Source organism: Notolepis coatsorum (genome assembly GCF_963971535.1).
Source record: "Notolepis coatsorum genome assembly, chromosome: 20".
Classification (NCBI taxonomy): Eukaryota; Metazoa; Chordata; class Actinopteri; order Aulopiformes; family Paralepididae; genus Notolepis; species Notolepis coatsorum.
The window spans coordinates 29,284,882-29,297,127 of record NC_140184.1 but is presented as its reverse complement, the minus strand read 5'-3'; positions in this window follow the sequence as shown (position 1 = coordinate 29,297,127).

Sequence of the window (12,246 nt, the reverse complement as noted above, 5' to 3'; positions counted from 1 at the left end):
GACGGAGTAGCCCGGCAGGAGGTCAGTGGGAGGATTTACCATGAGCACAGACAGTGCAGGCCAGGACGAAGGCGTGGGTATTCTCCTTCATGGTGGACCACCAGAAATGTCGCTTCAGCGGGGACAGGGTTCGGTTGATCCCAGGGTGACAGGCGAACCGGGAGGTGTAGATCCACTGGAGGACCTGAGAGCGGACAATGTCGGGGACAAAAAGCTGGTTAGGAGGACCGTTACCTGGGTCTGGCTGGATACGTTGGGCCTCCCTGATGACAGACTCAATCTCCCAGGTAGCAGAGGCCACCACACAGGTGGGAGGGAGGATGGTGTCGGGATGAACAGGACCCTCTTCGGGGATAAATTGACGGGAGAGGGCATGTATTGAAGCTCTTGGTGGTTAGGAAATGTAGTCAACAAAATGGGGTGTCTAGTCAGGACACGGGAGGCAGGAATGTCCTTTGAGGAGTTTTATTATGAATGGTAGATACACAGATGCACAGGCACTAGTTACTGTTATGCTATTTCCCATTAACACTGTGGGAGTGTGTGGTTCTAAATGGGGAGGAAACAAAGGCATCAATGTTATATTATTCCGTCTATACTATTGCTATAAGTAACATAAACCTCATGAGTGGGATAACAACAGGGATAAACAGTGCTTTACATATACTAATTACTATAATCCACAACATAGATTATACCCAATAGGCTATAGGTTATCACTATAAACATACTGTTAAATTGCTTCCTAAACAGCTGGTAGAATTATAATATATTATTACTATATAAATCACCAAGAATAACTAAGCATCCTCATTATACACATATTTAGCACTTACTTGTGGTCATGGACGCACACGAACTGAGGAAATCAACTCGAGCCCAATGTAATATAAGCTGACTAACACCACTGACATGTCCGGGCCATGTTCTCTACAAAAGGGGGAGATTTTTGGAGCTGGGTCTGTAGGTTAAGGTGGAGTTGAAGCGACCGAAAAACAGCGCGCACCGGGCCTGGCAGGAGTTCAGACGTTTGGCTGTCTGGATGTAGGCGAGGTTCTTGTGGTCAGTCCACACGAGGAAAGGGAGTTCGGAACCCTCCAGCCAGTGTCTCCACTCCTCCAGGGCCAGCTTGACCGCCAAGAGTTCCCGGTTCCCAATGTCGTAGTTCACCTCCACCGGGGACAGGCAGTGTGAGAGGAAAGTGCAGGGGTGGAGTTTCTGGTCGGACATGGAACGCTGAGAGAGGACCGCTGCCACACCGGTATTGGAGGCATCCACCTCCACCACAAACTGGCGGGATGTGTCCGGCTGGACGAGGATGGGAGCGGATGTGAAGCGCCTACGCAGCTCAGAGAAGGCAGACTCTGCCTTAGCGGTCCAGGAGAAGGGAACGGAGGGTGATGTGAGTTGGGTGAGGGGCGCGGAAACCCGGCTGTAGTCCCTGATGAAACGCCGGTAGAAGTTTGCGAATCCGAGGAAACGCTGGAGCTGCTTGACATTTGAAGGTTTGGGCCAGTCTGCCACCGCCTTGATCTTCTCAGGATCCGCCCGGATCTACCCGCTCTCGATTATGTAGCCCAGGAACCCGATGGAGTTGACAAGGAATTCACACTTCTCAGTTTTGATGAATAACTTGTTTTCCAGTAGTCATTGTAGGACCTGGCGGACATGCTGGATGTGTTCGTCAACCGAGCAGGAAAAAATCTGAATATCATCCAAACATTTTGCGGTTAAGTACATAGTTGAAAATGTTTTGGAAGACAGCTGGCGCGTTGGTTATTAAAAACCCTTGGGAGTCTGGGCGTTTTTCACCTCCCCCTTTCTGGGGATTTTCAGATTTTTTTTGAAAAAAAATACCTTCAAAATAAGCCATCAATTGTAAAATTTTTGTCTATAGTTTTCAATCAATGTCCTATGAAACATTCTGGTAACATTCTAACCAAATCTTAGTTCAGGGCTTTGAAAGAATGAAAGACAATTCAGCCATTTGATGAAAGGACTACACTCCCAGATTTCAATGTAATCAATGTCACTCCAATTCACACCTGGTAACAAAGGCCCAGCTTCCAGTCTGTCGTTCCTTTGTTATTCCAATTACTGTCTTTAGGGTGCTAGGGTGCAGAGTCATTAGAAATGTTATTTTCTATACCTTATATATTATTATTTGTATAAGATATATATTTACTCTGTTTATTGACCTAGTTAGTATTTTATTATTCACCCTTTTTCATATGCAAGTTCTTTTCCATCCAGGTCTGACTTGCCATTGAGGGTGAGGGAGTTACTTAGTGCTGCACACTGCTGTTTCTGCTCCTCAGTGGAAAGCTTAGGGAAGTTGATAAGCACCCCAATCTGTATTTTTATACCAAATTCAAGTTCACGGTCAACTTTGATAAACTGCTTGTAAAACCTAAACAATGTATTGTACAATGAAGTGATGTACATATTTATTTTCAGAACAACCTGGGCTATCAGAATATATATGACTCAGTTATGTCACTTGCACGTGACCACGCCTACTCCCGTGCGTTCCTACAAAACACAGGAAGTGGTCACGCTTACACCCTTCCTTATCTTTTTCCAAGCGTGAGATTGTTCATATGCACTTTCAACCAGTGGAACGTTATTATGAAGTGAACGGAGAAATTGAAGAATGTTGGACTTTCGCCAGAGTTTCCCCAGCCCCCGGATCCTCTTGGGCGCATCCAGACGGAACGGCGACCCTATACTGCCTCGGTTCCTGACAGTGGACCGACAGACTTCGTGAGCACAAAGAAACACTGCGGCTCACATGAGCTGCTCACACACACACAGACACACTCTGCCTCCCCCCCTCTCTCTCTGAATGAAACGGAATGCATTTAGGTATCACTCCGGAATCGGGGCGGCTAGGTGGTGTAGTGGGCAAGGCACTCGCCACCAATGTGGAGACGCTGGGTTCGCGTGTTCGAATCCAGCTCTCCACATTGTTTTCAGTTTAGCTGGTCGTCCGCAGTAATACACATTGGCCGTATTACGGGGAGGGAAACTGAAGGGTGGGGATCGGGCGTTGTGGACAGCGACTCCTACAGGTCAGTTGGTGCGCCTGCGCAGTAGAATCAGGAAGTGTCGGGGCAGCGTGAGCCTCCCACGCGTTACTCCTCGCCACTGAGAGATCGAGCTGCGCAGGTGAAAAGATGCGACTGCTGTTACCTCAAGTACCGGAGGGGACTTGTGCTATGTATGACTTAGTCCACATTGCAGCCGACTTGTGGGAGGCAAGAAACAGCGTTCGTGACAGGGGAGGGTTGAATTGGATGATACGAAATTGGGATGGGAGAAAATATAGAAAATGGGAGAAAAATTGGATAAAAAAAAAAAAAGGTATCACTCTGGAATCACGTTTCAACCAACAGCACTATCGTTGCTGTCATGAGCCTATAGTGATCAAATAAATAAAACGTCCAACTCGCGCAACGACTCTGCAAAAAGTCGAGTCCTGTGGATATTATTGCGAGATAATTCATATGATACTGTACATATTATGAAAGCCAATGTGTTGTTTAGAATCTGTCGTGCAGTGCTACAAGCTGGAGTCTCTGCGGGGGTCTAACACCTCACACCGCTCTGTCTCTGAGTGTGTGTGCACGTGCATTTATGTGAAGCAATGTAGTTCTCTGGAAAACCAGGATAATTACAGCCATACCATCTAGCAAGAATTAAACCTATTTACAAGTCGTATTAAGTTTAGCAAATAAGGAAACAGATATACAACAGTTCAAAGCACTCAAAAATGCCATTTCTCTATTTTGACCGATTTCTGAAATGCGCGACACTTTGGTCATTTATGAGAAATCCTCTCGGCTGAGACAAGGCCTTTGTTCTACCGCATGCAGGAGCAAACAGGAGGTCTGACCCGAAAGGCATTACCTTGTACTCGAAGTGACCGAGTGGCGTGTTGAAGGCTGTCTTCCATTCGTCCACCTTTCGGACTCGGACCAGGTGATAGGCATTGCTCAGGTCCAGTTTTGTGAAGATGGAGGCTCCTTATAGGGGTTTAGAGGCAGAATTTATCAAAGGCAGGGGGTATTTGTTCTTGACTGTAATATTATTGAGGCCACGGTAGTCTATACAGGGGCGAAGTGAACCTAGGGCTGGGCGATATGGAAAAAAATCATATTGCGATAACGATATGATAATTTTATTTTATTTCTCGATATCGATAATTATCGAATTGTTATAAGTATAATTTTTTTTTTTTTTTTTTTTTTTTTTTAACAACAGATGTATGTTTATTTTGCAGCAATTCTTTGTCATTGCCGCCATCTTTAGTGTTACATCCCCTCACACTCCAGTTCTCAGGCTGCAGCTGGTTTAAAAGCTAAAGTAAACCGGCTTCTCTGCTGGCTGTGGCTCCAGAGGAGTTGAACAGTTCTGGCTCTGCTAGTTTATTTTCAATCTTTTGGCGCTTTTTTGGTGGACAAACCACCGCACATGTGCACTGTGACTCGTGACTGGAGTCTAGTTCTGCTAGCACACATAGCCTACTGTGTACAGACGGTTTCAAAATGTATTTTAAATTAGAAAGCAAACAAAATAAATGGACAAGATAAAAAGAAATCTGAATTTGGTCAGTATTGTCATTTGGACAAGCACAGCCATTACTTTAAGTTGCAGGCAAGAAAGACAAGTCTGTCCACTGTCTCTGGTTTTAAAACTGCCCTGTTGCAGGTAAAAAAAAAAAAAACTAAAAAAAAAAGAAAAACGATTTTTCGATTTCTTTTTAAATTTCGATATTCGATATCGATTATTAAAATATATCGCGATATTTATCGTTATTGTTATATCGCCCAGCCCTAAGTGAACCATCTTTTTTAGAGACAAAAAAGAAACCAGCGCCGACAGGAGAGGAGGAGGGAGTGATAATGCCCGTGGCCAGGGACTCGTGGATGTATTTTTCCATGAACTCTCCCCCCGGACGCGAGAGATTGAACAGACAACTAGAGGGGAGAGGGGCTCCCAGGAGCAGCTCAATGGCACAGTCGTACAAATTATGGGGTGGCAGGGAGAGGGCATGTTGTTTACTAAAAACGGCTTCTAAATCGTGATAAACAGGAGGGATAGTGGAGAGGTCAAGGGGTTCATTAGAAACGTGAGAATCGGCAACCTTTACTGGGGTCTGGGGGGTGAGCAGACTGCAGACAGGCGGCGTGACAGTGAGGACTCCAACTAGGGACTGAACAAGTTGGCCAGTTAATGATGGGATTGTGTAGTCTTAACCAGGGCTGGCCGAGGACTATCGGTGTATGGGCGGAGAGGATGACGTGGAACTGGATGATTTCGCTGTGATTACCCGAAAGTAATAGGCGGAGCGGTTTGGTGCAATGAGTCACACGCGCAAGTAGGCTCCCATTCAGGGCATTGGCGTCGAGGGGTATGGCCAGCGATTTGGTGCTAATTCGGGCTTGGGAAATGGAATGTACGGAATTCAATGGAGTATTCGCTAACACTGCGGTGGCCCTGATGGATGGCTAAGAGTCCAGCAGACCCAGCGGTCCCACCGAAGGGATGGTCAAAAACTTTTTGCAGCTCAGCGGTAAAATTGACAAAAGATGAACAGAGGGGTGACCTACTGTGACAGAGCGCTGATGCCCACGCTAATGCATCTCCTTTGAGCAGGCCGATCAGGTAAGCGATTTTAGATTCATCAGTTTGGTAGGTGAGGGGCTGTTGTTCAAAAACGAGTGCGCATTGAAAAAGAAAAGAGCGACACTTTGTGACGTCCCCGTCATAACGTTCGGGTGCTAGAACATGCGGCTCCCTATATAGAGACTGGGGTGGGGTTGGTGGAGCTGGCGGGTCGGGGGCAGGTGCCGGTGTGTGGGCCTGGGCTGGCGAGGCAGAGAGGTGAGCGGCGATCAGACTTAATTGATTGTCTTGGTGAACGGAGCTGGTAGCGGGTGCGTGGAGTGAGGCAGAAAGCTCCTGGAGCATGTGTGTGTGCTGGTTTACCAATCCTCCTTGGCTGGTGAGGGCACGCTGGATCCGGTCCAATTCTCCTGAGTCCTGGGGTGCTGGGTCCGACATGGTCAGAGTATTCTGTTAGGGTGGCGTCTAGTTTGGAACCCAAGAGCAGAACACAAGGCACAGGAGAATGAGGCGGTTTAGGGTATTTATTTAATTTGACACCCGGCAAATGACAAGGCAGATAGTAAATGTACAGAGGTGCGGAAGGTCACTCCATGTGATCCCAGGCAACGTCCAGGCTGGTGACGTCCACGGGTGAGGCGTAGGCCGGGGGTGTGCAATCCTACACACAGAAGAGCAGGGTTAGAACAAGGCAGGTACAGAGATAGTGGAAGTATACAGAATAGAGTCCTAGTACCACGGCAGGTGAAGCAACACTCGGACGAGGAGTGGCAGGAATGCAGGCCTTGTATCCAGGCTCGGTGATGACGTGATGAGTCTCAGGTGTGTAGGACAGCCCAGGTAGACAGAGTGGTGATGAGGAGACAGGAAGCAGCCCATATAATGGCGTGGAGACCTGCTTCCAGACAGTGGAGAGGAAGGCCCTGGCTGTGGCTGTAACACTAATATTCTATCGGAAAAGGGACAAGGCTTTCATCAGTCAGCTGATGCCCTACCTCAAGAGGAACAACATCCTGGAGAAATTTCAGTCGGGTTTAGGGCAGAACACAGCACTGAGTCCGCCCTCTTGAAGGTCCTCAATGACCTCCTCCTCACCGTGGACACTGGGAAATGTGCTGCACTGCTGCTTCTGAGTGCAGCATTTGACACAGTGGACCACTCCATCCTCACTGACCGCCTCCAACAGGTTGGCATCACCAACACCGCCCTCTCCTGGTTCAGATCCTGCCTAAACAATAGAACCTACTCGGTGAGTCTAGCCAAGTTCTCCTCCCAGCAAGCCAACCTCACCTGCGGGGTCCCACAGGGTTCAATCCTGGCACCCATCCTCTTCAATCCCCCTCAGTCAAATCATCAATCGGCACAACATCTCCTTCCACTGCTACGTCGATGGAGGCACTGGCCTCATGACATCTCCTTCATGGGCTACAAACCTAACACAACTCCCAGAACTGTCACTCTCCTCCCTCGAATATCATGCAATATCTGTCTCTAATCCTTTCAATCTCACCATTGTTACACTCTATCGCCCTCCAGGTCCCCTCGATCACTTCATAGATGAGCTGGACATGCTTCTAAGCTCCTTACCGGAAGATGGTACCCCGCTCCTTCTATTGGGCGACTTCAACCTGCCTGACTCATCTCAGTCGGTCCCAGTGGTCTCCCTCCTACAACAATTTGACCTGACTCCCACTGCCATGCCTCCCACCCACAAAGCAGGCAACTCCTTGGATCTCATATTTTCCCGTAACTCCAGCATCATTAACACCACGGTAACTCCCCTACATGTATCTGACCATTCCTTCATATCCTTCTCACTAACTCTCATGCTTAACCGAAAGGTCTTCACCCCAACTCAAACCGTCTCACTCAGACGTAACCTGGCCTCCCTATCCCCCTCCACCCTCTCCTCTGACATAATATCCGCTCTACCTTTGAGTGACACGTTCTCTGCTCTCCCCACAGAGATGGCAACCTCCACCCTCCTCTCAGCCCTTGCAACCTCCTTTGACAAGCTCTGTCCCCTCGTTGAGAAACCTGCCCGCCGTTCCCCACCCAGTCCATGGCTGACGGATGCAGTGAGAGAACAAAGACAGGTCCTGAGAGCGGCTGAGAGGAAGTATAGAAAATCACGCCTCACTGCTGACATCGACACATATCACAACCTCTTGTTAACATTCTCCAAAACCATTACTAATGCCAAAGCTTCTTTCTTTCACCATAGGATCGAGGCCTCTGCCAAGAATCTTCGCAAACTGCATGCTACCATGTCCTCCCTTCTCACTCCCCCCCCCCCCCCCCACCCCCTCCTCCCTCATCTTTTTCTGCCGAAGACTTTGCGATCTTCTTTGAGGAAAAAGTGGAGAACATCCGCAGCTCCTTCTCCCAACCCCCACCCATTCCAAACGCTGAATCGAGAACCTCATCCTTCACTCTGTCATCTTTCTCTCCCATTACAGAAGCCGAGACCCTGACACTGGTAACGTCGAACCGTCCGACTACATGCCAGCTGGACCAGCTACCCTCCCCACTCCTCCAGACCATAGCACCGGACATCCTCCCATTCCTAACTGCAACCATCAACTCCTCACTCAACTCGGGGGTGGTCCCCACCTCCCTAAAACAAGCCAGAGTCACGCCCCTCATAAAAAAACCAACCCTGAACCCCACCGTCATAGCCAACTATCGTCCTGTCTCTCTTCTCTCCTTTCTTTCTAAAACACTTGAACGTGCTGTATCCAACCAACTTACTGCTTATCTCTTACAGAATGACCTCCTAGACCCCAATCAGTCTGGCTTCCGGACTGGCCACTCCACAGAAACGGCCCTCATTGTGGTCACAGAGGCACTTCACTTAGCAAAAGCGAAAGGCCTCTCCTCTGTCCTGATTCTCCTAGATCTATCTGCAGCCTTCGACACAGTCAACCATCAGATCCTCCTCACGGCCCTCGCAGGAATGGGAGTGGCTGGATCTGCGCTGACATGGCTGACATCATACCTCAACGACCGCTCCTACCAAGTGTCATGGAGAGGGACTCTGTCGGCCACCCGCCCCCTCCGGACGGGTGTCCCCCAGGGCTCGGTCCTAGGACCCCTTCTCTTCTCCCTCTACACTAAATCACTGGGTAACATTATCACGTCTCATGGCTTCTCATATCATTGTTATGCCGATGATACTCAACTCTTCCTCTCCTTCCCTCCCTCAGATATCCACGTCTCTGAGCGGATCTCGGCCTGTCTGTCCGACATCTCCGCCTGGATGACGACCAACCACCTCAAACTGAACCTAAGCAAAACAGAATTGTTCCACCTGCCGGCCAAATCCTCCCCCCTGACCGACCTCTCCATCACAGTCGAGAATGCAGCTGTGACCGTGTCCCCGACCGCCAAGAACCTTGGTGTTGTCCTTGACGACCAGTTGAACTTCTCTGCTCACATCGCAGCGACAACCAGAACCTGCAGATTCCTCCTGAGCAACGTCAGAAGGATACGCCCCTTCCTGACAAAAGAAGCCACCCAACTCCTCGTCCAATCAACAGTCATCTCCCGCCTCGACTACTGCAACGCACTGCTAGCTGGCCTCCCGGCCACTGCCACCAAGCCTCTTCAACTCATTCAAAACGCAGCGGCCCGCCTGATATCAAACCTACCGAAGTCGGCCCATGTCACCCCACTTCTTAGGGACCTGCACTGGCTCCCCATTGCTGCACGTATCCGCTTCAAGGCCCTCGACCTAGCATACCGTGCAGCAAAGGGAACCGCTCCCGCCTACCTCCGGTCAATGGTCTCTAACTACACACCCTCAAGACCCCTACGCTCTGCATCTTCTGGCCGCCTCAGACCTACTCCTATCCAAGCTCCCGGAGGGTCATCAAAGAGAAGCCGCCTATTCTCAGTCCTTGCCCCACAATGGTGGAATGAACTACCCATCCCAGTTAGGACAGCCGAATCCCATCCAATCTTTCGCCGTCGACTAAAGACTCACTTCTTCAACCACTATCTGAAATGATAAAAAAATAAAATAAAAAAATCTAACCCTGACTAACCTTACTGTCATGCACTTGTCCTAATAAACTAACCTACACTGTAACATGCAACACTTGATGAACATTGTTACTCAGCTGATAGAGTTGCACCCTTCTTGCTGTCTTGTCGTACAGAACTTGTAAGTCGCTTTGGATAAAAGCGTCAGCTAAATGACTAAATGTAAATGTAAATGTCGATGATACTCAGATATATCTCCCACTCACAACAGCTGACTCCACCAGCCTAGACCGCCTGAAGACCTGCCTAGGCAATATAAAGGAGTGGATGTCACAAAACCACCTGCAATTAAAAACGAGAGCAAGGGGGAGATCATTCTGTTTGGCACCCCCAACTCAGTCACTCAGAGCTCCAGAAACATGGGAAGCCTCTCCTCCTTGGTGAAACCCAATGTGAGAAACCTTGGGGTCTTATTTGACTCAGATCTTAATTTCCACAAGCAAGTAAGATCAGTAGTACAGTCCTGTTTCTTCCAACTGCGCATCATTTCAAAAACCAAGTCCTTCCTCTCCCCCTTCATAAAGTCATCATCATGCTCATTTTCTCACGACTGGACTACTGCAATTCCCTCTACTCTGGTCTCTCGGACAAAACCATCCTCCCCCTCCTGCATGTTCAAAATGCTGCTGCCAGGCTGGTCTCAGGCACCAAACTGGTGACAAAGGGTTTCCGGGTCTTTGCAGTGATGGCACCGACACTGTGGAATAAGCTCCCTCTCAACATCAAGTCTGCCAACACCGTACAGACATTCAAGGCCTTGCTTAAAACCCACCTTTTCGCTTTGGATGATCACTGAGCTACTTTGCTGTTGTGTTGTGTGTCTGAGGTGTTCTTATGTTCTCTGTCTGTCCGTCTGCCTGGTTCCCTGTTTTCTTTGTCCTGTCCATTTATTTGTATTCTTGTTTTCCCCGGGTTTCCCCCCCGGACCGATGTAAAAATTGGCTGGGGGGGGGGCGCATTATAAATGCAAATATCATATCATATCATATCTAATTTTGTGCACCTGCAGGGTCTGCTGCTGTTGGAATTTCATAATATTTAAAGTTTTGCCTATTTAACAGGAATTGTAAGATGGGATAGGAATCATTGATGGGCTGGTAAAAACATTAAAGGGGACATGCGTTGCTATTCCTAGCACTATTTGGGCAACTTTACACAATTCCTGTGAGTCTATTGAAGACATCTGTAAGGTTTCTTTTAAAAAAAAATGCATTGTTTTATATTTATAATCAAGTACTCAAAACCATAATTTTTCAGCCTCAGGATTTCAAGCTGTTATGGCCTGGCTCCGCCCATAAACACTTTGAGTGACAGTCAGCCCACACAGTCTGCGACTGGTAGACAGAGAGAGAGAGAGAGAGAGAGAGAGAGAGAGAGAGAGAGAGAGATTTGAGAGAGAGAGAGAGAGAGAATTGAATTGAATTGAATTGAAATTGAATTGAGAGAGAGAGAGAGAGAGAGAGAGAGAGAGAGAGACACACACAGAATGATAGAGAAAGAGAGAGAGAGAGAGAATGATAGAGAATGATAGAGAGAGAGAGAGAGGAGAGAGAGAGAGAGAGAGAGAGAGAGAGAGAGAGAGAGAGAGAGAGAGAGAGAGAGAGAGAGAGAAGACAGGCCGTTATTGATAAGGCTCCCTCCCTCTCTCCCTTTCTTTTTTTTTTCTTTCTTTCACCTCGCGGTAGCTTGTGCTCCCAAATGGGGGGGGGGGGGGGGACCTGCGCGCGGAGTGTTTGCAAGACAGGCCGTTATTGATAAGGCCCCCTCTCCCTCCCTCTCTCTCTTTCTTCTTTTTTTCTTTCTTTCACGCGCAGCAGCTTGTGCTCCCGAATGGGGGGGGGGGGGGGGGGGGGGGGGGGGGACCTGCGTGTGTGTTTGCACAGTGGTCTCTCTCTCTCTGTCTCCCTCTCTCTCTCTCTCTGTCTCTCCCTCTCTCTCTCCCTCTCTATCTCTCTCTCTCTCTCCCTCCAGAGTGTATGCAGAGGTGTCACTCTGCCGCAGTATGAGGAAGTGGTTTCCACTCGCTGTCTAGTCTAGGTAGATTGTGGGCGGGCATTAGCTACAACCACAGAGCCAATCACATCACTGTCCACTACCCAGAGCCTGAGTAACGTCACTCAGGCCTTCAAATCAGGATGGCCTAATTTACTGGAGCAGGAAATTATCTGAGCTGAATCAGAGCAATCCGCCAATATGGTATTTAGACACAAAAACACATTGATACTAACTCCTATTACTATAATACAATGCTAGAGACTGAAAATGACATTTATAATGCATGTCACCTTTAACTTCTAAGAAAAACTTGAAGCAAAAAAGAAAAAGGTTGCTGCATTGTAGGTTGCTCTGATGCTCAGAAATTTTCAGCACATTGGTCTGCATCTTCTGCAAATGGCACTTTCAGTGTAGTTTTTGTGGTGGCTTTGAGAGCCAACTACAATTTCTGCTACACAGCTGCAGCTTAGATAACAGTGGGATGTGAAAGTGGAGGTCCTCCTGGGTCTGTGGACATGTGTCATATAAATAATAATAATAATAATAATAAACTTTATTTATATAGCACCTTTCATACAG